General features: G+C 42.6%; 1 long non-coding RNA gene and 1 pseudogene across 1 annotated transcript; one reads left to right on the top strand and one right to left on the bottom strand.

Moving 5' to 3' along the window:
* LOC135932642 (uncharacterized) overlaps window positions 1-26,538 on the top strand; it is a 310,350-nt pseudogene that overhangs the window by 231,832 nt on the left and 51,980 nt on the right.
* LOC134616427 (uncharacterized) lies at window positions 3,607-6,345 on the bottom strand. Its single transcript, XR_010091445.1, has 3 exons — window positions 5,879-6,345; window positions 3,736-3,780; window positions 3,607-3,657 (listed from the first exon to the last, which is right to left on the bottom strand). It is a non-coding gene; the product is annotated as an uncharacterized LOC134616427 (long non-coding RNA).

Genomic DNA, 26,538 nt, shown 5'->3' with positions numbered 1-26,538 from the left:
AACATTTTCAGATCTAATAGAAATAAAATGAGTGTTTCATAATTCAATCAATTTATTGTCTTTATTTATATCTGGCATTATTGTTTCATTCTATTATAGCATCTTACAAGAAAGAGGCAAAATTGTATTCCATTATGCTTTATTAGCTGCTTTGGTGAATAACAAATCAACAATGCAAAAAAAAAGCCCAACAAAAAAAAAACATTGCAAAACAACATACTGGAATAGAGGTATTCATCACTTGATTGCTTCAATACAACACTTTGGCACATATACGTGTGACTTTCCGTGGCTGTTTTGATCTGCTCTCTCTCTTAACTGATCAAATCTCGCAGCTTTAAACTCGCTATGACCCAGTTTGATAGAGGGTGCCCGGTCTGGATCCATTCCAGCATTTTGTAGGCTGGTTTTCCTACAAAACACAACAAACATTAGCCTGCAAAGCCACAGTGAACAAAGCAGCATAGTGCAATGAATTCAATTCAAATCAATATAAGACTTATTTGTAACATACATCAACAATTATGTTATGAAAAATTACGTAATAACTACAACAGAAGACTGACCTTTGTGGAAATGCTTGGAGCAGACTAACATGTGAGCTGGAGTGTTCTGAAACATTATATTTGGTCTTCGAATGGCTGCAATCCAGGTCATCTGTCGGCTCTTTGTTACTTCGAAACATGGCTTGAACAATTTCTCTTCCACGACGGAATCCGATAAAAACTGATTTCTTTACCCGTCGGCTTCCCGTGGCTGTCATGCGACCGGCTATTGCAGTTAATAATACAACAGCTTCTTGCCATTCTTTGTGTTTCTTTTTATCGCCATGTGACTGTTTTCTTGTGAAAGCCTGCGTGCACTACTACCGCTTGCCACTCGTACCTAAAATCCTTTGCGGTTTTACCCCGGACATGACATCACATTTATAATCTCTATTGTGTGTATGAGGGTACAGTTGTCCATTTGTTTGTTTTTGTCCATTGTGTGTGTGTGTTCAGTTATGGTTGTGGGTGTGTGCATGTTCAGTCCATGAGTTTAATGTGGGTCAGATGTCAGGAGGCAGAGATCAGGAGTTCAGTCTGACAGCTGTAGGGAAGAAGCTGTTTCTGTACCTGATGGTCTTAGTCCGGAGGCTCCTGTAGCGCCCCAGAAGGCAGGAGGGTGAAGAGTCCGTGTGCTGGGTGACTGGGGTCTTTGATGATTTTCCCAGCCCTTTTCAGACACCACTTCCAACATCTACCACTGTGAGAGCAGGCTTTCTAATAGTGTTTTTTCGGAGTTGTGTGACTGGTTTCACATCAGCCTGGACTGTAACAGCTGTATGGTCTCTCAGGCTCATTGGTTCTCATCAGTATGTCCTCCACATTATCTTCTCCACATATCAGTTCCACCCATGCTGTCACAGACATGTTCTAATTTGGTTGGTGTTTGGTTTCTGCTGTCTTGGTTCTATGGTAAAGAATACATGTTGCTGTTTCTTGTTAAAGCTGTATTTATTAACAGTTAGACTGTGATTAACACCAACCAACAGATGAATCACTGACATCACTGCATTGTAGAACAGCTTCTCCTGCTGATCTGCTGGTACCAACACAAAGCTTCATCTGTGAACCACACCCACTCCTCCAAAGTGTCACATGCTTCTGAAGCACTATATAAAAACATTTGTTTGGTTTCATTATAAGAAAAACACTTTGCTCTGAAGGTATAACACACACACTCTGCTAACACACAACCAGATTCCCATGATGCACTGGGTGTTTCTTCTTCACTCACTATGTGTTAATAACCTTTCTGCACTGAATCATACCTGTTATTAATCTCTGGCTCTCTTCCACAGCATGTCTTTATCCGGTTTTCCTTCTCTCACCCCAACCGGTCACAGCAGATGGCCCCGCCCCTCCCTGAGCCTGGTTCTGCTGGAGGTTTCTTCCTGTTAAAAGGGAGTTTTTCCTTCCCACTGTCGCCAAAGTGCTTGCTCATAGGGGGTCATATGATTGTTGGGTTTTTCTCTGTATCTATTATTGTAGGATCTACTGTACAATATAAAGCACCTTGAGCCGACTGTTGTTGTGATTTGGTGCTGTATAAATAAAACTGAATTGATTTGAATTGAGTGAGGAAGTCACTGATTGTCCATTTACGATGTGTTTATGAAAGCAAAGTACCAACCAGCATGCTCGATTATTAAATCATTCAGAACTACAGGAATCAGTTCTGTCTCAGACACATCAGGACCTCACAGTGACTGACTGGTACAGGCAGTCAGATTGACAGACACAGACACATCTGGGATGTTTTAAACAAACTTTTATTAAACACAGGTCCTTCCTTTAATACATATATGTAACATGGTAGACTAATGTGCCTGTGTTGATTCAGGTTGTGTGTGTGTGTGTGTGTGTGTGTGTCACATTTTTGGTGAGCCAATGGCTGGAATAGGGTTGGACTAATTAGAGGCAGGTGTACTTGATTGCACTGATACACTGGTCTACTTATAGCCCACACTACAAACACTGCTGTGTCATTTTGTCTCTCTGTGCAGGTATTTAATGTGATGAAAACAGATATGTTTGGGATGGATGGGTTTTGTGCTATGAGTTCTATAGTGAAAGTGTCATTTGGTTTCTCTGTGCAGGCCAGGGCCTATTATATGCCACAGCCTAAAGGCAGCAGAGTCTCAGAGGCTGGAGTGACCACTGGCTATATGCTTGCAGGGTGGTGGGTCTCAGAGGACAACTTCTAACCCTGTTAAAGGCAACACGTGGAGTGCAACTGGCAGTGTGGCATAGCTGGCTCTGGCCTTGGGACTGTGTGTTTTTACTGGATTCATAAATGGGACACTGGACTGTTTTATCTTTTATCTCTTGATTTTTTTGTCAATAAATTATCTTTTAGAATTTTATTGACTGTCATCTTTTTGCCCACGACTGAGACGGTTGGTCAGACCTAGAATCTTTTTATTGGGTGTGTTACATACATATGAATCCTTTAAAGTCATTTTCAAGTTTGTGTAACATAGTTAAATAGAGTCGACGTTAAATCCCGCTAAATGGTACATTGGCACCACCTACTGTTGAAAAAGTCATCCTGCAACATTTACAAAGGGCAAGGGATTCTGGATAATCCTCAGAATAATGGAGGATTGCTGCGAGGTAAGGAATGCGCAGATGTCGTGGGGAAGAAAAATCATATTGCAGGTTGTTAAAGTAATATAATCTGACCCGATCATTTTTGTTGTTTATACATCATTTGTTGCGGGTCATTTCTCCAGTCTTTATGTTGAATTGAGTGCACGTTTATGTGAGATATCTTTATTGGGAAGAGAGGGAAAAAAATGGGAGCATAGTTAGCTAACTCTGTTGTTGCTTTCCCATTTAGATCTTGCACTGATTTCCCACGACATTAAAGGAAAGCATTCTAACCATTGCCTTTTTGTTGTGAATGCAGACCAGAGAAGACACTACACAGAGGTCACATTTGCACATGAATGAAAACAGCTAAAACTAATACTTAAAGTAGAACCGTTCTCCTCCATGATCAATACTGACTAATGAAGATTCAGAAATAACTGATGAAGCCTCAGCAGGCTCTGAAAGAGGAGCAGAGTGAAGGATGAAGGTCGTCCATCAGACCGAGTGTGTTCTCAGCTTCCTGTTCAGATACAAACATCACTGATGTCAGCTGTTCACCTCTGACCTTTAATTAAATACACCTGTATGTAAATGTTACCTGCTCTCACTGATGAGTACACAGCATATGGATCAGGTGACTGTTCTGAAACACACACACACACACACACACACACACACACACACACACACACACACACACACACACGGTTAGAGTATCGCACACCTGTATGTGTGTTTCACATGTTTATATCTTCCAGCATAGCTCAGTGGTGCTCCTCGCTCCCCCTACAGGCCTCTGCAGAAATTACAGTGTACAAAAAAAACAGGGATTCATGGATACTCTGCTTCTATTACACACACCTCTGAGTCAGTGCTGATCATTATGTATCCCAAAGTAAAAGCAGCTGCTGACACTAACATTCACAATATTAAACAAATTTCTGACCTTTTTGATCCCCATGAAAAATGTGCCAGTGTTTATGGCATTGCTGCAGCAAGAGTACTGACAGGGAATAGAAAGAGAGAGCAGATTTCTCCTATTCAATTTTTCAATTCAATTCAATTCAATTTTATTTATATAGGGCCAAATCACAACAAAAGTCGCCTCAATGCGCTTTATATTGTACAGTATATCCTATAATAATAGATACAGAGAAAAACCCAACATCCATATGACTCCCTATGAGCAAGCACTTTGGCGACTGTTAGATTTGTATTGTGATTGTCATTTATGCTTAGAAATATTTACTCATATATGCTTAGAAGTATATAATCATTTGTAGATTGAAAGAATGTCTCATCCTAGGAGGTCTGTAACAACTCTGTGTAGCATGAAGAGGGGAGTGCGTTCACTCCTCTTCAGAGTGTTCTGGCATAGATCACACACCTCCTAGGAGAGGTCGTATCTTCTCCTGCTGATATATGGTATAGCAAACACCCGTATATCTGTTTGAGTCTAAGAGCCTTTTGTTCAGATGTACCGCTAGACTCCTGGCACCAGCTTTGGGGAGTCTTCCTGGGGTTACATCTTGACCCCATACACACATAGATACACACACACGCACACACTCAGGGTATTCTTTGTTCACATGCATACCTATATAAGATGTCATATGTTAATGAACCTATGCATATTCATGTAACCACAATAAAAGAGCAGTGTTACGGGAGAGCGGACGAGAGCAACTGGGGTCAAGCGAAGGAACGGCGCCTGTCCAGTTCTCTCCCGTGCACGTAAAGAATGTTGCCTACTTCGTGTCTTGCTTGCTGTGTAATCACATTGCCTTCAACGTTCCAGCGAATAGGTTCAAGCTACAAACCTATCAGCGACAGTGGGAAGGAAAAACTCCCTTTTAACAGGAAGAAACGTCCGGGAGAACCAGGCTCAGGGAGGGGCGGGGCCATCTGCTGTGATTGGTTGGGGTGAGAATTGTATGTATGGCTTCCCTTCATTGGCTTCCTGTTAAATCCAGAATTGAATTCAAAATCCTGCTCCTCACATACAAGGTCTTAAATAATCAGGCCCCATCTTATCTTAATGACCTTGTAGTACCATATCACCCTATTAGAGCACTTCGCTCTCGCTCTGCAGGCTTACTTGCTGTTCCTAGAGTATTTAAAAGTAGAATGGGAGGCAGAGCCTTCAGTTTTCAGGCCCCTCTTCTGTGGAACCAGCTTCCAGTTTGGATTCGGGAGACAGACACTATCTCTACTTTTAAGATTAGGCTTAAAACTTTCCTTTTTGCTAAAGCATATAGTTAGGGCTGGACCAGGTGACCCTGAATCCTCCCTTAGTTATGCTACAATAGGTGTAAACTGCTGGGGGATTCCCATGATGCACTGGGTGTTTCTTCTTCACTCACTATGTGTTAATAGACCTCTCTGCATTGAATTATACTTGTTATTAATCTCTGTCTCTCTTCCACAGCATGTCTTTATCCTGTCTTCCTTCTCTCTCCCCAACCGGTCACAGCAGATGGCCCCGCCCCTCCCTGAGCCTGGTTCTGCCGGAGATTTCTTCCTGTTAAAAGGGAGTTTTTCCTTCCCACTGTCACCAAAGTGCTTGCTCATAGGGGGTCATATGATTGTTGGGTTTTTCTCTGTATTTATTATTGTAGGGTCTACCTTACAATATAAAGCGCCTTGAGGCGACTGTTGTTGTGATTTGGCGCTATATGAATCAAATTAAATTGAACTGAGTGAGTGCCAAGGCGTGTCGGTGTAGTGGTTACTATGGTTACCTGTTCTCTTGCCAGCTTTTTTCTTGCTTTTGATGACAACCTGACCGTAAGCGACCTCCTGAGGATCTGAAGACAGAGAGGTGGATGGAGTGACTGCAGACAGAGTTCAGTCACAGCTGATATCTCCAGACTAACTTACAGGGAGTGCAGAATTATTAGGCAAGTTGTATTTTTGAGGAATAATTTTATTATTGAACAACAACCATGTTCTCAATGAACCCAAAAAACTCATTAATATCAAAGCTGAATGTTTTTGGAAGTAGTTTTTAGTTTGTTTTTAGTTTTAGCTATTTTAGGGGGATATCTGTGTGTGCAGGTGACTATTACTGTGCATAATTATTAGGCAACTTAACAAAAAACAAATATATACCCATTTCAATTATTTATTTTTACCAGTGAAACCAATATAACATCTCCACATTCACAAATATACATTTCTGACATTCAAAAACAAAACAAAAACAAATCAGCGACCAATATAGCCACCTCTCTTTGCAAGGACACTCAAAAGCCTGCCATCCATGGATTCTGTCAGTGTTTTGATCTGTTCACCATCAACATTGCGTGCAGCAGCAAACACAGCCTCCCAGACACTGTTCAGAGAGGTGTACTGTTTTCCCTCCTTGTAAATCTCACATTTGATGATGGACCACAGGTTCTCAATGGGGTTCAGATCAGGTGAACAAGGAGGCCATGTCATTAGTTTTTCTTCTTTTATACCCTTTCTTGCCAGCCACGCTGTGGAGTACTTGGACGCGTGTGATGGAGCATTGTCCTGCATGAAAATCATGTTTTTCTTGAAGGATGCAGACTTCTTCCTGTACCACTGCTTGAAGAAGGTGTCTTCCAGAAACTGGCAGTAGGACTGGGAGTTGAGCTTGACTCCATCCTCAACCCGAAAAGGCCCCACAAGCTCATCTTTGATGATACCAGCCCAAACCAGTACTCCACCTCCACCTTGCTGGCGTCTGAGTCGGACTGGAGCTCTCTGCCCTTTACCAATCCAGCCACAGGCCCATCCATCTGGCAAATCAAGACTCACTCGCATTTCATCAGTCCATAAAACCTTAGAAAAATCAGTCTTGAGATATTTCTTGGCCCAGTCTTGACGTTTCAGCTTGTGTGTCTTGTTCAGTGGTGGTCGTCTTTCAGCCTTTCTTACCTTGGCCATGTCTCTGAGTATTGCACACCTTGTGCTTTTGGGCACTCCAGTGATGTTGCAGCTCTGAAATATGGCCAAACTGGTGGCAAGTGGCATCTTGGCAGCTGCACGCTTGACTTTTCTCAGTTCATGGGCAGTTATTTTGCGCCTTGGTTTTTCCACACGCTTCTTGCGACCCTGTTGACTATTTTGAATGAAACACTTGATTGTTCGATGATCACGCTTCAGAAGCTTTGCAATTTTAAGACTGCTGCATCCCTCTGCAAGATATCTCACTATTTTTGACTTTTCTGAGCCTGTCAAGTCCTTCTTTTGACCCATTTTGCCAAAGGAAAGGCAGTTGCCTAATAATTATGCACACCTGATATAGGGTGTTGATGTCATTAGACCACACCCCTTCTCATTACAGAGATGCACATCACCTAATATGCTTAATTGGTAGTAGGCTTTCGAGCCTATACAGCTTGGAGTAAGACAACATGCATGAAGAGGATGATGTGGACAAAATACTCATTTGCCTAATAATTCTGCACTCCCTGTATACTTAACTAATACATTTACAACAGGCTGCTCTGTGAGGATTTTCAGTCCTCCAGGTCATGATTTGTTTTTAAGTTTTACAGTTTCCCTTTTGGAGGGAAACTGTAAAATCATCCTGATCCTTCTGGCTACACCATGGCACAAGACACTTTAACACCCCACTCACACAATGTACATTCTCAGATTTCCAACTGTAAATTTCCAGATTGTTTTATTTGATTTTATTTATATATGTATGCAATTCACTCATTTACTGCACATAATGTCCTCTTTGTATATATTCATTCACTGTTTATAATATTCTCTCTGTTGCACAGTCGGGGAGCGTATCAGGACACATTTCACTGCGTGTTGTACTTGTATAACTATGCACATGACAAATAAAGAATCTTGAATGTTGGAGCATTTTTAATGACATTATAGATTTTGCTTGGATGTTACTGGGTATAAGACCCACTAATGTGTCATTATATTTATGTGAATTAATGCATACTCTTGGTGCATTTGCTGGAAATGTAGATTATTTAATCTCAGAGTTTCAAATGATTTCTAAACAATGATAATGTAGCTGTTATGGCGCCTTTCTATCAACAGGTTACGGTATTAGACTGGTGGTTTAACCTGTTGTTGTTGTTTTTAATAATTATCATCATCTTTTAGGCACATAAGATATAATCAGTTGCCAGAGGGAACAGTGATTAAAAGAACAATGTAACAATAGAAAAATAAGCAATGAATATGGACATCTACACAAATGTAAGCATACTAACAGGATGTAATACTAAATTAAACACAGCATATTTGAAGACAGAAGGAAAAAAACACAACAAAAAAAGGGGATATATATTTTATCTATCTCCTTTAAGCAAATTTTAAGATTTATATATAATTTAAATTATTTAAAAAATAATATTTGGGGGATGATTTTGTATTCCCCGGGAAGTTGTTTCCAGCTGGCACCGTTGTTACTTGGCCAACGGTGAGGGTATTCGACGTCAGGTGGAGAGATACATCGGTCGATTCATTTCTTGGTCGCATCAAAATGGCAAGACCGTCTCAAAATTTGGAGCCTTGGGCGTCCCCTGGAGGCGACGTGCAGCATCCTCACCCAAGCACCGTGACAAGTGGGCAAGGGCTACCTGCCCTCGGACAAGGCAGGCCAAAGAAGCGAGTCTAACCCCTATGACTGGGTGCCATCAACATCGGTATGATCACTGGACGAAGCCGAGAATTAGCCGACGCCCTCAAGATCCACAGCATTGACATTGCGTGCATTCAGGAAACCAAGTGGACAGGAGCCAAGGCAAGGGATATCGGTGATGGTTTCAAGCTTTTCTAGAATAAAGCCCAGAATGGAGTTGGAATAGTGGTCAGCCAAGCGCTACGAGATAACGTGGTTGAAGTGACGTGAATTTCAGACCGGCTAATGTCACTCAATATCGACACTGGTGCTGTTGCCCTGTGAGTGGTCTCATGCTATGCTCTCCAGACGAACTGCTCCGACACAGAGAAAGAAGAGTTTTGGGCCAGCCTCGACACCCACCTACAATCCTTCGAACTAGAAGAATATGTCGTTATTGGTGGTGATCTCAATGGTCACGTTGGACAAGAGAGGAGTGGCAATGAGAGGTTTCATGGTGGCCAAGGATTTGGGAGCCGAAACTAGGATGGAGAGCGCGCCCTCGACTGTGCTGAGGCATACGACCTCACTATAACCAACTCCTTCCTCAAGAAGAGACTGGCGCACCTAGTCATATACTCCAGTGGACGAAGAGACACCCAGATCGATTACTGGCTCATCTGGAGGCAACACCTAAATTTGGTGACTGACACGAAGGTCATCCCATCCACGAACATGGGCCCCCAACATCGGCTCCTCGTCATAGACCTCAGACTCGATGTTGGCAAACGGTGACTGGCGAGAACCACCACCGACGAGAAGATCAAGTGGTTACATGTGCCCGAATGCAAGCGGGACCTCACAGTGGCACTGGGTGCAACCGCTCTTGACATTGACCCAAACCAGCCAGTGGAGGCCACCTGGAACAATGTAGCCGACCAAATCCGAGAAGCAGCAACCAGCGTCCTGGGGAAGACAAAGCCGGGAAAGTGCTTTAATGACAAGCAAATATGGTGGTGGAACCCAGAAGTCCAAATTGCCATGAAAGAGAAGAAGTCTGCGCTGAAGAAGGGTGCCAGTCCAGACATGACGAGGACTACAAAGGGTACAAGAACCTGAAGGTGAAAGCGAAGAAAGCAGTGGCAGTGGCGAAGGCGGCGGATTACGACCAGGTGTACCACGACCTTGACACCCCTGGAGGAGCGAATAAAATTTATCATCTGGCCAACATCCAGGAAGGCAAATCCCCAACGGCCTGGAGCACCAGCATCACAGTCCCAATCTGGAAAGCCAAAGGCGATGTGGCCGACTGCACAAACTACCGCCCAATATGCCTCCTGTGCCATGCATATATATATATTTATATATATATATATATATATATATATATATATATATATATATACACATATATATACATATATACACACATATATAATATATATATATATATATATATATATATATATATATATATATATATATATATATATATATATATATATATATATATATATATATATATAAAACACCCATCTCGCCCCTGCGGGCGGTTTATCCTTCAAGCTCGGGTCCTCTACCAGAGGCCTGGGAGCTTGAGGGTCCTGCGCAGTATCTTAGCTGTTCCCAGGACTGCGCTCTTCTGGACAGAGATCTCCGATGTTGTTCCCGGGATCTGCTGGAGCCACTCGCCTAGCTTGGGAGTCACCGCACCTAGTGATCCGATTACCACGGGGACCACCGTCACCTTCACCCTCCACATCCTCTCGAGCTCTTCTCTGAGCCCTTGGTATTTCTCCAGGGTCTCGTGTTCCTTCTTCCTGATATTGCTGTCATTCGGAACCGCTACATCGATCACTACAGCTGTCTTCTTCTGTTTGTCTACCACCACTATGTCCGGTTGGTTAGCCACCACCATTTTGTCCGTCTGTATCTGGAAATCCCACAGGATCTTAGCTCGGTCATTCTCCATCACCCTTGGGGGCATCTCCCATTTTGACCTTGGGACTTCCAGGTTATACTCGGCACAGATGTTCCTGTACACTATGCCGGCCACTTGGTTATGGCGTTCCATGTATGCCTTGCCTGCAAGCATCTTGCAACCTGCTGTTATGTGCTGGATTGTCTCTGGGGCATCTTTACACAGCCTGCACCTGGGGTCTTGCCTGGTGTGATAGACCCCAGCCTCTATGGATCTTGTACTCAGAGCTTGTTCTTGTGCTGCCATGATTAGTGCCTCTGTGCTGTCTTTCAGTCCAGCTTTGTCCAGCCACTGGTAGGATTTCTGGATATCAGCCACCTCCTCTATCTGCCGGTGGTACATACCGTGCAGGGGCCTGTCCTTCCATGATGGTTCCTCGTCTCCCTCCTCTTTCTTGGGTTTCTGCTGCCTGAGGTATTCACTGAGCACTCGGTCAGTTGGGGCCATCTTCCCAATGTATTCTTGGATGTTCGTTGTCTCATCCTGGACTGTGGTGCTGACACTCACCAGTCCCCGGTCCCCTTCCTTCCGCTCAGTGTACAGCCTCAGGGTGCTGGACTTGGGGTGAAACCCTCCATGCATGGTAAGGAGCTTTCTTGTCTTTATGTCAGTGGCTTCTATCTCCTCCTTTGGCCAACTTATTATACCAGCTGGGTACCTGATGACGGGCAGGGCGTAGGTGTTGATAGCCTGGATCTTGTTCTTACCATTCAGCTGACTCCTCAGGACTTGCCTGACCCTCTGCAGGTACTTGGTGGTTGCAGCTTTCCTAGCGGCCTCTTCATGGTTCCCATTCGCCTGCGGGATCCCCAGGTACTTGTAACTGTCCTCTATGTCTGCAATGTTGCCTTCTGGTAGTTCAATCCCCTCAGTTCTGACTACCTTCCTTCTCTTTGTCACCATCCAACTACACTTCTCCAGTCCGAATGACATTCCAATGTCATTGCTGTATAGCCTGGTAGTGTGTATCAGTGAATCGATGTCTCGTTCACTCTTGGCATACAGCTTGATGTCATCCATGTACAGGAGGTGGCTGACAACCGCTCCGTTCCGTAGACGGTATCCGTAGCCAGTCTTGTTAATGATCTCACTGAGGGGGTTCAGGCCTATGCAGAACAGCAGTGGGGACAGAGCATCTCCTTGGTAGATCCCGCACTTGATGGTGACTTGTGCTATGGGCTTGGAGTTGGCCTCTAGTGTTGTACGCCACATCCCCATTGAGTTCCTGATGAAGGCTCTTAGGGTCCTGTTGATCTTGTACAATTCTAGGCATTCCAGTATCCAGCTGTGGGGCATTGAGTCATAGGACTTCTTGTAATCAATCCAGGCTGTGCACAGGTTGGTCAGTCTGGTCTTGCAGTCTCGGCTGACTGTTCTGTCTACCAGTAGCTGGTGTTTTGCGCCTCTGGTATTCTTGCCAATCCCTTTCTGTGCCCCGCTCATGTATTGACCCATGTGCCTGTTCATCTTAGCCGATATGATGCCTGACAGGAGCTTCCATGTAGTACTGAGGCAGGTTATTGGTCAGTAGTTGGATGGGACCGGTCCCTTCTTGGGGTCCTTGGGGATCAGGACCGTCCGATCTTCGGTTAGCCATTCCGGGTGTCTCTCGTTAACTAGCAGCTGGTTCATTTGTGCTGCCAGACGCTCGTGGAGTGCAGTCAGCTTCTTCAGCCAGTAGGCGTGAACCATGTCGGGCCCTGGTGCTGTCCAACTCTTCATACTGGAGACCCTTTGTTGGATATCTGCCACTGTGATGGTTACTGGACCCTGTTCAGGGAGGTCGCTATGGTCTGCCCTCAGATTCACTAGCCACTGAGCATTGCCGTTATGGGTTGCGCCCTTCTCCCATATGCTCTTCCAGTATTGCTCCGTCTCCAGCCTTGGTGGTGCTGTTCTCTTATTGTTCCCTTGCCACTGAGAGTACACCTTTGCTGGTTCTGTGGAGAACAGCTGGTTTATTCTCCTGCCTTCTATCTCTCTGGTGTACCTCCTCAAGCGGCTGGCCAAGGCTGTGAGTCTTTGCTTGGCAGTTTCCAAGGCCTCAGGTATGGACAGCTTGCTGTATTTCTTATGCACCTTCTTTGTCGCGCCTTTCTGCAACTCTGTTAGTTGGCTAACCTCCCTCCATGCTACTTTGATCTTGCTCTCTAGCCTCCTTCTCCATGGAGGGTACTGCCCCTTGTGGCTGTTCAACTTATAGCCAAGCATCTCACTGATCACTGCTGCCGTATTGTAGATCAGCTTGTTAGTGTCAGTAATCGTGGTTGTAGGTATCATCCGTAGTGCTGCATTAACATCATCTAGCAGACCTTCACGTAATCTTGGTAACCGGCTACGGGGGATCCAGGTTTCAAGCTTGGCCATGATCCTATTTTTCAGGTCAGTTCCTCTCGCACTCAACGATCCTTCTCCTATCGCACTTGGTGCTATGTACCCAATCTCGGGTGAGGGTGATGATATCTCCCCCCTGGTCTGGCATCCTGACTCCTCCTTGCCGTAGCATTTATGTTGTACCTCGTCAATCTCTAGCTGTGAGAGCAGTCCCTTCTTTCCAATGTTGGAACACTGAGCTACTAGTTGTTTCGCTGTCATTGTGGATGTTGGGTATCGAAGAATCCATAGGTCGCTCATCCTACTCATGTAGCCCCTTCCGCCAGGGTTACTTGCATAGTAGTATTCCAACAACGCCGTGTTTTCGTCTCTTGCCCACCGATGCCTTCTTGTTCCAGTAGCCCACTTGTCGTCAGGGTGCCCTGGTTCCTCAACACCTGACGCGGACCTTGTTGATTCGGGCGACGTACGAGCCATCATGCCGTCATATTTATCTGTCTCGCTCATGTTTATACATCTGTATATATATATATATTATATATATATATATATATATATATATATATATATATATATATATATATATATATATATATATATATATATATATATATATATATATATATTATAGGGGTGGAGCCAAACCCAAATACGGTATTCGGAAAGGCACAAATAACGTGTTTTTTATGAATACTTCGAAATATGAATACTTATTTCGAACATTATATCAAAAAGGTGACTTTCCTAATGAGACAGCAACGCATGACCGGAAGAGTGAGTGACATGTAAAAGAGGTGACTGACACGGGCTGCTCCACACAGCAACAGAGAAGGCTCGGCTGAGCGAAAAAAGACTGAACTGCATCACTATTTTGTTGAATAGATTTTTGTACCTTAACTGGGTTCCGGAGGCAGTTTATAACTTTCATGAAGATCAGAAGATTATTCTATTAAGCTGCATTATTGATGTCTGCATTTGGGTGCTCTCATGTTCGCTCTGTTTACGTAGCTCTGTTAGCTCTGCAATTAGACATTAGGCTGTTGACAGAGTAACGTTAACGTTCTGTTTAAAAGGTTAAAACAATGCTTGTGTAGTTACTGTCTTTTGCTGACAGCAAGATGTAGGCTGTAGGCTACTTAACCTTAGGATAGTTTCCCGTCACTCATTAACTTAGCTGAAACTCCCCACATGGATTTGGGCAACCAAATAGAAAAGAGTGTTGCTGCTGCTGAGCCATCTCTCGGTCCTCCAGCAGCCAAAAAAACTGCTCAAGTTCTGTGTGGAAGCATTTTACAGTCAGTGCTGCAGATGAAACCAAAGTGATATGTAATTTTTTCAAAAATCAAATCAGCAGAGGCAGACATATCAAACATCTGTCAACATCTGCTATGCATAATCACATGAAACTTAAAGCATCCTCTCCTGGTACTGTCTGCCAACTCCCCCCATACCAGCACCAATTCATCATCACAACCATGTTCTGCCCCTGCAAGTCAGTTTCACTGTCTGTTCAGGGTCCTCCAACAAGGACCGGTGGTAGGGTTCATAATGTTCACAATGGTATTTTATAAGTTGTTGGTTTGTCGTTCCTTGTTACATGTTCATTGCTGGATTTATGGAAAAACATCAACTAATATTGCATATCCATAATTATTATAATGGATATAATTAAAGAATACTTACACTATAATGTTAATTAGAAGTGTAACGCAAAAACAATGGATTTTTACGCCTATTTTGAATTTTACTTGAATACAAATACAAATACAAAATACTTTTCCCCCTCAACAAATACAAATACAGATACAAATACCGGCTGCTTTGCACATCTCTAATATATTGGTGAATTGGCATATTTTATATTTTAAGAATTCCCACCTCTTGAATGGTGTTCTTATTTCTTCAGAGTTAATAATCTCATGAATTAGCGCCTACAATTTTTAAAAGTAATTCTTATTGTTTAGTAGACTGGAGTTAAATTGCCAATATTTGCTTGAATGCACTTCTTTGTTTTTATGTAGAGATTAATGATACTGTGATCATTTAGTGGAGCAGCAGAAATTATCAAAACTGATTTAATGTCTTAATAAGTGGTCTGCTACTAATCAATGGTCAATTCTAGATTTAAATCACCGATTCAGGCTAAACCATGAGTATTTCATTATTCCTGGATGAAAGTATCTCCAAGCATATCTTAGGCCCTGTTCATTACAGAGGTTAGTGAATATGGTATTTGGATAACTTTCAGGGAATTTGAGAGATATTTGTCACAGAATTCATCCTGGACCAGGTTGAGATCCCCTCCTATAATTATATTGTCCGCTGAATGTGAAGATTTGAGCAAGATTTGAACTAAATGGAAAGCAATTGGTTTTTGATGATCTCTTTTGTCTTATATCCATATATTTTTATGAAAATAAATATTTTTCCATCAGTAGTTAGGCTTGGAATCAACCAGTGACCATGTTGGTCTGCCTACTCATGTAAGTTTTTTTTCAAGAGAGTGGAGACTCTAGCTGTCCTTGAAGTGCCATGACTAAAATAGACTTCATCTCCCCCTTGTTTAGACCACAATGCGGCATCAGCATCTTTAGAGTGAGTTTGTTGAAGTCATGTCTACGTTTAGAGGTCATTTGAACTAGGGATGGACCGATCCGATATTACGTATCGGTATCGGTCCGATACTGACCTAAATTACTGGATCGGATATCGGAGAGAAATAAAAAATGTAATCCGATCCATTAAATATCACAACAGCACCTCTCAAAATTTGGGACATGCCGTAATCCAGCTCGTGACCTTAGCATGTCGGAGCAGTATGCATTACATGATAGAGCGGCTGTGGCGTGCGAGACCTGTCGGCGGTCTGGTTGAGCATTTGGAGCCTCACTACCAAACCGGCATTTTATCTCCGAGAAAGCTATCCCAGAGAAGTAAAGCAAGTGTGTAAGTTCATCTCTGAATGTTTGTAAAGCATTCCCACATTAAGCTTAACAACCGATATATGGAGGGACTGCGTCTTCTCTCTCTCTCTCCCTCTCCTGTTGCTACTTCAATCATGAAACTCATCAATGATCAGCTGATTGGCTTTTATGTCACCACTCCCATCTCTCTTGTCTGTTTATTGACAACTTTGCGCCAAAAAGATGAAACCAGCGGATAAAAAACAGCAGCACGTTTAAGCTTGATAAGCTGTTGTTAGAATTTATTTAATATTACTTTCTACACCAGGATCCTTTTCTACGTAGCTGACAGCTGGTAACTGTGCAGGGGCGGATCTAGCAAAGTTTAGCCAGGGAGGCCAGGTAGGGCATTAACAGGGAAAGGGGGGGACAAAGACATACTGTAACGATGGTTAAATGTGATTTTACAGTGACATGTTGGTTATCTCTGCACACTGTTGTTATTTCTTTAACATACATGTTTGGTTGTGCTCCAGGAAAAAGGGAGTTAATGTGTGTAGGAAGGGGAGGGGGGTCCTTCTTGTTGTGTGACTGTGCGGGGCTGAAGTGAGGGGTTGTACGAGAGGACTCTCCCCAGAGTTAACGGCCCGTTTGCCTGTGTTACCGAATAAACAGACAAACTGAGATCAAAACGTCTGGTTCTGGAGAACGTTACAATACTTTTCTTTCTTATTCTCATTTAAAATGTCTCGCTTTTAATAAATAATTATCTGAATCTTACAACCAAAGTTTTCATCTGATGTAAAATGTATAGAAGTCCATTACTGTATATAGTAACTATTAAGTCTAATACATATATATATTAGACTTAATATATAGCACTTTTTCCTTTGGGAAGATACCATCTGTGCAGTCTACAATTCTGTTGAAGAAAGATGTTGGATCTATTGAATTATTGTAGAAAAATAATTGATTTCTGTGCATTCATTTTACACGTGCATTAAATTAAAGTCGATTATGTTGATTAAGCATCATGAGGTGGAGGGTGGGGGGTGGTTCCCTATTTTTTTGCTGGGAGTTGACAACCCTGTTAGTTAGGTTGTTTAATATTTCCCCTAAGTACTCTTTAAAATACCAGAATAGGGAGGATGGAGCAGGTTTAAGTTTATTAGATTGATCAGTGTTGCTGAACTATGAAATATTTTGGGTGCAGTGTATTTTTTGCATACAGGTATAACAGAATAGCTTTAGTGTTGTTGTTTATTTAAACTTGAGTATGAACTTATACAAAATGCAGCAAGATATTAAAAAAACAGTTTTATTGATTATAAAATACACTATATCGGATTCATATCGGTATCGGCAGATATCCAAATTTATGATATCGGTATCAGACATAAAAGTGGTATCGTGCCATCTCTAATTTAAACCAATGGGCGGCTTGTCTACAGTATGGTTCCTCCACGCTACAAAAACCTTTTTTTAGTGAGGCAAGAAATTCAAGGAGTTTTTTTAGAAATCTTTAAGAGACTATTACACTTAAAGGAGCAGGAATCATCCAGACATCGTGGTAAACTGTAAGGAAACTACTCCTCTATTCAGGCAATTATAATACTGTCATGGCCCTGGGTCTGTGACCCAGAGTTTTTCTGGGGGACAGTTTGAATCTGGTTAAAAGTATATTTAAAGTTTGGTTATATTCTTTGAGTGATTGCTGTTCAGTTTTCTCATACTTATGAGTTCTGATTAGATCATTTAGTTGCTTTTGCATTCCCCCTCTTGCTGTCTCTGTCTCCTTCCTGCATTCTCTGTGTCTGGTCTGTCATGTAGGTTAAGTTCTGTCTCCATGTTCAACTGTTTCCCAGTTGTGTCTCTTGCTCCCTCTTTTCCCTGCATTCAGTCAGTCCATGGCCGTTTATCAATGCCCAAGTACGCGAGTACGTACTCGCCGAGAACGCACGGGAGTACGTACCCGCCGAGAACGCGAAAACGGAATCGCGATATGTACAATTGGAACACCTGCGTACATGATGATGTCACAGGTCCGGAGTTTTTGTCCCCTCCTAATTTAACTGTGAGTAACATGTTATGAAGCTTAACTGTAATCACAGCCAAACCGATTTACTCAGGAACAAATAAAACACTGAAATAAACCAAACATTAACATTTAGAAGTGATCTAAGTGACTTATATATCATTTTTAACCTCAGTAGTGAAACCTCTATTAATAAAATAGTGTACATGTACATACGTGTACATACCTTAATAAAAACAAGCAGGTGAGATGTTAGAAAGCTTTTATTTCTATTTTAGTGGACACTCAATACTATAGACAGCTGCTGGGGTTTCTTTAACCTGAGTAGTGAGAAGACCGCGAGCGGGGGGGGGGGGGTTGAAAACGATGTGCCGGGAGTCTGCTGTTGAGTTTTGGACGAAATGCATTCTGGGATATTTAGCTGTCCCAAGTCTACACCGATGCATGCTCGATAAAACGGGCGGAGCGAGAACACATCCGGGACTTTTTCGCGTTCTCGGCTTGATGCGTACTTCGAATTGGAACAGTACTTGGTCTCCGACTGATGACGTATCACGAGTACATGAGAACGTAAGTACGCACAAGTACGCATATTGATAAACGCCCAACGTCTTAGTGTGGTTCAGAGGTTTCCTGAATTATTTTGATATTCCCTAGTCCTGTCTTCCTTGTGTTCAGTTTTGTTTCCTCATGTTCGTGTTATGTCAGATTAGTTCCAGCTGTGTTCCCCTCATGTTTCCCATCCCCTCGTTATCCTTTGTGTATTTAAGTCCTCTGTCATCCTCTGCTTGTTGTCCACATGTGTGTTTGCATGGCTGTTCCCTCACTTATACATAGTTGTTAGTGATGGCTAAATGAACCTTTCTGAAGCACTGAAGCTTGTATTAAAAATGGTTAATTACTTGAAGATTTTAAACACAGTCCTATTTGGTGACATCTGCTGGACAAACATATGAAGAGCAGCATAAATCTATAACCTATATTGAACATTATGATTGTCCACTCTGCAGAGCTGAATTGACAGTTTGTTTGATATCTGACTGATATGGTGCTTTGAACGTGTTTTTTTTTTCTGTGAAAAAATTATGTTATGTCTAAATTAATTGTTTTGATGAATAAACCTTCCTTGTTTAAAAATGTGACATGGTGTGTTTTCCTTTTGCTTTTGACTTCTTGATGTTTTTCACTAATTAAAAAAAAACATGACACAATCTTATAGGTTGTGGCCACTGTTCCCTCTAAGGCAGGGGTCTCAAACTCCAGGCCTCGAGGGCCGGTGTCCTGCAGGTTTTAGATCTCACCCTGGGTCAACACACCTGAATCAAATGATTAGTTCATTACCAGGCCTCTGGAGAACTTCAAGACATGTTGAGGAGGTCATTTAGTCATTTGAATCAGCTGTGTTGGATCAAGGACACATCTAAAACCTGCAGGACACCGGCCCTCAAGGCCTGGAGTTCGAGACCCCTGCTCTAAGGGCACTGCTGACACGGTCTCCAGACACAAAAACTCTGTGCTGCATGCACACACACACACACAAATCCAACCTGAATTGAAATTAAAATAAATACATAACAATTCATTTTGTGCTTTTTTGCAGTGTGAGTCAGTGAGTGACCAGTGATGCGACAGGCTATGACAGTGTCCTTATGTGCCGACACCGGTGTTTTAGCTAGCAAAACAGTGTGGCTGATGAGGAGTGAAGACACGCTAATGACCTACTAATTTTATTCAGGTGTGCTGCAACAGGGATACATGGAAAAGTTTCAGGACACCGCCCCTTGAGGAATGGAGTTTGAGACCCCTGCCCTATGAACATACTGATGTCATAAGGCACCTGTTGTTTTACCAAATGTAAACTTGACAGGTGGGCAGGATTTAACACAAGGCACATCTTCAGTGGTTTAGTCCAAAATACAAAACTGAGTAAAGTGGAAAAACCAAACAGAATCCAACATACAGGAAGCACACGTGGGAAAACAGCACAATAAGTGCACACAAACCTAACGATACTAACCATAGTAATAATGACAATCATAATCATAATAAAAGAATAATAGAAAGAACACGTAAGACAATATAACATGATTGGAAATCCAAGTCTCCAAAATCCCCACAAGGACCAAAAACTTCATCATCATCATCACTTGTTTTCTGTTCATTTGTACCTGAAGTTTGAGTTCTCACATCAGAGTAGACAGCTTGTGGATCAGCAGCATGTTTGTCTGGAACACAATACTCTGTGGTGAATATGATATACTCTATTTTAATATAATCTGCTTGCTCCATGGTACATCCTAAAGATTTGAAGGGTATTTAAAATGTAAAAAAAATGAATTAAAATGAAAAATGTTGAACTGAGACAGATTTGCATTTATAACGCATTGAATATACCTCAAATGCCTCCTCTTCTGAATTTCTTTCTAATTAATTTCAGAGAATGTTTTACAACTGTGATCCTACTGTTACTCTTGAACATTTCATACTACATTGTGACATCTTCCACACTGAAAAAACAAACTGATTCTGTGGAATAATATAGCTTTGTGTATCAAAAATGACCCAAATACGTTTTATTTTGAAAGGTTACAGAAACATTTGAAGCATCACTGACCAGCATTTCTTAATTATATATTCAACCCCATCATGGCTACATGTCTGGACCATTATAGCCCACCGACTGAGGTGGCACAGTAAGTTAATCTATTTAGGGTCAGAAGGTCAGCACAGTAATAAGATTATATCTGTTCATATCAGGTGACTGAGAGCTTTCATACCTTTAAGTTTCCAGCAGAGGAACAGAACCAAACCCAGAACCAGGAGAACCCCAGAGACCAGACCTGCTACAACTGGGACCAGGAGAGAGGGAGGAGAAGGAGGACAGTGAGGAGGAGGAGGAGGACAGTGAGGAGGTGGAGGATGGATGATTGTAGGAGGATCTGCAGGAGAGATGATGAAGATGGTTCAGTCAGTTTATTATCAGGTCACAATGTTACTTCATTTTTTAAAAAGGAAGTGATGTCAGTTTTCTGACCTCTGACCCTCAGAGAGCTCTGAGGGGAGTCTCCACCCTGATCAGTAGAACACCAGTAGAGACCTTCATTAGCCTGCGTGATGTTAGTGATGTTGTGCTCTGGTTTAGTTTTATTTTCAGCTCGATGCCCTTTAATGAAGAAATAAGCTGCGACTGTGGCACCATTCCTCTGTCTGCAGCGCAGAATGACATCACTTCCTGTCCTCACAGGAAGTGCAGGGATCTCCAGGATGACAGCTTTATCTGACCAGCAGAGACAAACAGAGTTAATGAGAGCAGAGTCACACAGAGACAGAGACACAGCTGGAACATCTCACCTTTAGTCTCTGATTGGACACTGAAGGAGACGTTGTCACTCTGCTGTCCAGAGGAGTCCTCACACCAGAAAGTTTCATTGGGAGCAGAAACATCCACAAAACAGTAGGAACCAAGAAGCCTCCCAAAGCCTGGAGCTGCTCCACAGTCCTCAGTGAGTCCTCCTCTGGTCCTCTTCACTGTCCATCCATCAGCTGTCTGTCCATCATCAACACAACTCAGATACACTAAAGAAGATCCACTGAAGAACTGCTGAAGGTTTGGACTGACAGACAGAGACACTGGAGGACACACACACACACACACACACACACACACACACACACACACACACACACACACACACACACACACACACACACACACACACAGAGTAAGTGTATTTGTGTTCTTGTTGGAGTCTCACTGATTGTTTTCACTTCCATCAACTCACCTGCAGAAACAGTCGGTGCAGACAGCAGCAGCACACACACACCTGCAACAGGAGGTCAGAGGTCACTAAAGGTCACCAGTGGTCAGAGGTCAGTAAAGGTCAGAGGCCATAGAAGGTCAGAGGCTCCTCCACCACCTTGTGTACCTGCACAGGTGAGGAGCTTCTTTCTCTGTGTGAATGTGACCAAACAGACAGGCAGATGTTTGTGACAGTCACACTGAGGGAACTGCAGACATTACAAAATCACATGAAAGTTAGTTATGAGGGAGGTGAGTGTGAGCAGAGACAGAACGGAAATGCTGTAGGTGATGTTAGACGCCAGAGTCTTGGAGGAAAAAAGTGAAATGTTGCTAAGAATTAAACATGTTTTAACACTTAGATTACACCAAAACGATTTACAGACACCTAAACACACCTGCATAATCATTCCCAACACCCTGGAGGACAGCTGGGAGAATTGAGACGTTCTCTAAGAATACAATTCAGTTTTATCTATACAGCACCAAATCACAACAACAGTCGCCTCAAGGTGCTTTATATGGTAAGGTAGACCCTACAATAATACATACAGAGGAAAACCCAATGATCACATGACCCCCTTTCACTTTAGATATGCCATGCACTGTGCTAGCTAGAGCAAAGGACCCAAAATCTGTGTTGCACTGCGATATTGCTTGTACGTCATTATTTGCAGCTGCTCTATGTGTACTAGATGTGCCTGCTCCTTGTCATTTTAAAACATGGATCTCTGACTTAGTATCAATATTTCAATCAATACTTTGTACAGCCACCTTTGACTGTAATTGTAGCTGCCAGTCTTTGGGGGTATGTCTCTACCAGCTTTGCACATCTAGAGACTGAAAGTTTTGCCCATTCTTTGTTGCAAAACAGCTGAAGTTCAGCCAGATGTGATGGAGAGCATCTGTGAACACCATTTTTCAAGTCTTGCCTCAGATGCTCAATGGGATTTAGGTCTGAACTTTGACTGGCCCTTCTAACACATGGATATTCTTTGATCCAAACCAGTCCATTGAAACTCTAACTGTATGTTTAGGTGAGTCCAGTGCTCTATCGGAACTTTTACCTGTGGATTGTTGCTATTTTAACTCGCCACGGATGTCAGGCAGAGGTGGAGGCACAGTGACTGTTTACAAAAAGGATTTTAAATGTAAGCAGTGTTTTCTACAGCCTTCGTTCTCCAGCTTTGAACTCACCTCGTTTGAGGTGAGTCGTACAAACCCGGTTTTCTGCGCTGTCATCTATCGCCCCCCGAAATACAATAAGAACTTCATAAACGACTTTTCTGATTTTTTAGCTGGGATCATGCCCAACTATGATAGTGTTCTTATTGTTGGAGATTTTAATATACATGTATGTTGTCCTGATAAGCCACTGGTCAAGGACTTTTTAAGCCTTATTGACTCTTTTAGCCTGGTACAGTCCGTGCCTGGCCCTACACATGAGCACGGACACACACTGGACCTTGTTCTGTCATATGGTCTGCCTGTCACTAACTTGGAGATTTGTGACTGTGGACTCTCAGATCATATGCCTGTGTTATTCAACGTTGGTTTGACACGTACTGCAGTTAAATCTGGCGCTGCTACTCGGTGCTGTCGGGTTATTAACCCCGCCACTGCCGCGCAGTTTTCTGCTGCTTTTAATCAGCTCGGCGGCCCTTCTGACTTTGTTTCCTCTGATACAGAAGAGCTGAATTCCTGGTTTTATTCTTGCTGTCAAAAAATCATGGACTCTGTGGCTCCTTTAAAAACCAGGCAGCCTAAGGCTAAACCTGAGCCTTGGTTTAATGAGAACACTCGTGCTGTTAAGAGGGAATGCCGTGGAGCAGAACGGAGATGGAAAAAGGATAAACTGCATGTATCATTTCAAATTCTAAAAGACTGCTGGCATCGCTACCAGAACACTGTTAAAGAGGCAAAAAGGGAATATTTTGCAAATATTATTTCTTCCAACTGTCATAACCCACGTGTGTTATTTAGGACCATTGACACTGTTCTTAATACACCACTGAATGTCTGTTTGGAAGTTTCTCCTGAGATTTGCAATGATTTTCTGAACTTTTTTATTGAAAAGGTTGTCACCACCAGGGCTCTTATCACAGCTCCTGACTCTGACCCCTCTGTCTCTGTCCCTTGCACTGCTGTTTTTACTCAGTTTGAGCTTGTGACGCTCTCCATTTTAGAGGATGTGGTTCGCCATATTAAGCCCACAGGTTCCCCTCGGGATCCTGTCCCTCCACAATTCTTTAAAGAAATTTTTCCTAGTATACGACAGTATGTCCTTGACATTATTAACAGCAGTCTGTCTTCTGGTGTGGTTCCTGCAAATTTTAAACATGCAGTAGTGCAGCCACTGCTTAAGAAATCTGGCCTTGATCACACAGTTTTAGCGAACTATAGGCCTATTTCCAAGCTGCCTTTAGTCTCCAAGGTTTTAGAGAAAATTGTTTTTAGTCAACTGAAAGATTTCCTAGATGAAAATGGCATCTTTGAGGTTTTTCAATCAGGTTTTAAAACCCTTCACAGCACAGAATCTGCATTATTAAGGGTTTTTAATGACGTCCTTCTGGCATGCGATTCCGGTAACCATGTTGTTCTTGTTTTGCTTGACCTAACTGCTGCCTTTGACACCGTAGACCACAATATTTTAATTTCTCGATTACGTGATGTAGTGGGTATTGGTGGCACTGCACTTAATTGGTTTAGGTCTTATTTGTTGAATAGAACTTTCTCTGTCAGCCTTCTCGGTTACGAATCGTCTTCTGCTCCTCTGTCATGCGGCGTCCCACAGGGCTCAATTTTAGGGCCACTGCTCTTTTTACTATATTTATTGCCTCTGGGTTCTAGCCTCAGAAGGCATGGGATCTCATTTCATTGTTATGCCGATGACTGCCAAATTTATTTGCCACTAAAGCACAAGGATGGCATCTCCATAAAACCTCTCTTGACATGTCTAGATGACATTAAAGCTTGGTTGGCTCTAAACTTTTTAAATTTTAATGAAAAGAAAACAGAAGTGTTGGTGTTTGGACCCAGTGGTCCCTGTGAGCCCTCCTCTGTTGTTTTAGGATCCCTGGAAGTCTATTTTAAACCTGTTGTTACTGACCTTGGTTTTAAGTTGGACAGTGATTTTAAATTGGACAATCAAATCAGAGCAGTGGTGAAGTCCAGTTTTTATCATTTAAGGCGACTGGCAAGAGTAAAATCTTTCCTTTCGAGGCAGCACCTTGAAACAGTGATCCATGCTTTTATTTCTTCCCGCCTGGACTACTGTAACGCACTTTATGTCGGGGTCAGTCAGTCATTGCTCTCACGTCTGCAGCTGGTTCAAAATGCGGCTGCACGACTCCTAACAGGAACTCGAAAAAGAGAGCATATAACCCCCGTGCTAGCCTCTCTGCACTGGCTGCCTGTGTCTTTTAGAGTTAATTTTAAAATTCTTATGTTTGTTTTTAAATGCCTTCACAGTCTTGCCCCGCCTTACCTCTCTGAGCTTCTTCATCTCCACACACCCTGTCGGTCTCTAAGGTCAGCTGACCAGCTGCTCCTGGAGGTACCGAGATCCAGGAGGAAGCTCAGAGGGGACAGGGCCTTCTCTATCGTGGCTCCAAAATTATGGAATAATTTGCCCATGCACATTAGAGAGGCCCCTTCACTGTCCACTTTTAAATCACGTCTTAAAACCCACTTTTATTCCTTGGCTTTTACCCTCAGTGAGACTTAGTTTCTCTTTTAATTGAAGTAGTTATTTAATTAATGATTTCACTCTTCTTTTATTTTGTTTTTATTTATATCTAATGTAATTTTATTTTATGGTTCCAATGTACAGCACTTTGTGTCAGCTGTGGTTGTTTTAAAGTGCTTTATAAATAAAGTTGATGATGATGATGATTGTCTTGCTGGAAGGTCAATCTCCTTCCCAGAATTAAGTCCTTTGCAGCCTCCAACAGGTTTTCTTCCAGGATTGCCATGTATATAGCTCCATCCATCTTCCCATCATCTCTGACCAGCTTCCCTGTTCCTGCAGAAGAAAAACATCCTCACAGCATGATGTTGCCACCACCATGTTTCACAGTGGGGATGGTACGGTCAGGGTGGTGAGCAGTGTTATTTTTCCACCACACATAGCACTTTTCATGTAGGCCAAAAAGTTTAACTTTGGTCTGGTCTGACCAGAGCACCTTCTTCCACATGTTTGCTGTGTCCCCTACACGGCTCCTGCAAACTGCAAACGGGACTTTTTATGTCTTTCGGTCAACATTATCTGTCTTCTTGCCATTCTTCCTTATAGGCCGGATTTGTGGAGTACACAACTTACAGTGGTCCTGTGGACAGATTCTCTCCCCTGAGCTGTGGATTTCTGCAGCTCCTCCAGAGTGACCGTGGGCCTCTTGGAAGCTTCTCTGACCAGAGCTCTTCTTGCTCAGTCAGTCAGTTTAGGTGGACGGTCATGTCTTGGTAGGTTTGCAGTTGTAGTAAACCTTTTTCATTTTTGGATGATGGATTGAACAGCGCTCCTTGAGATGTTCAAAGCTTGGGATATTATTTTATAACCTATCTCTGCTTTAAACGTATCTACAACTTTGTCCCTGACCTGCCTGGGGAGTTCCTTGGTCTTCATGATGCTGTTTGTTCACTAATGTTCTGTAACAAACTACTGAGGCAGTCACAGAGCAGCTGTATTTATAATGAGACTAAATTACACACAGATGAACTCTATTATCTAATCAGAATCATGTTTATTGTATTAATTACATGACTTCTGAAGGCAAATGATTGCACT

Source organism: Pelmatolapia mariae, linkage group LG3_W (assembly GCF_036321145.2).
Source record: "Pelmatolapia mariae isolate MD_Pm_ZW linkage group LG3_W, Pm_UMD_F_2, whole genome shotgun sequence".
Lineage (NCBI taxonomy): Eukaryota > Metazoa > Chordata > Actinopteri > Cichliformes > Cichlidae > Pelmatolapia > Pelmatolapia mariae.
This window is presented reverse-complemented; position numbering and strand designations above follow the sequence as displayed.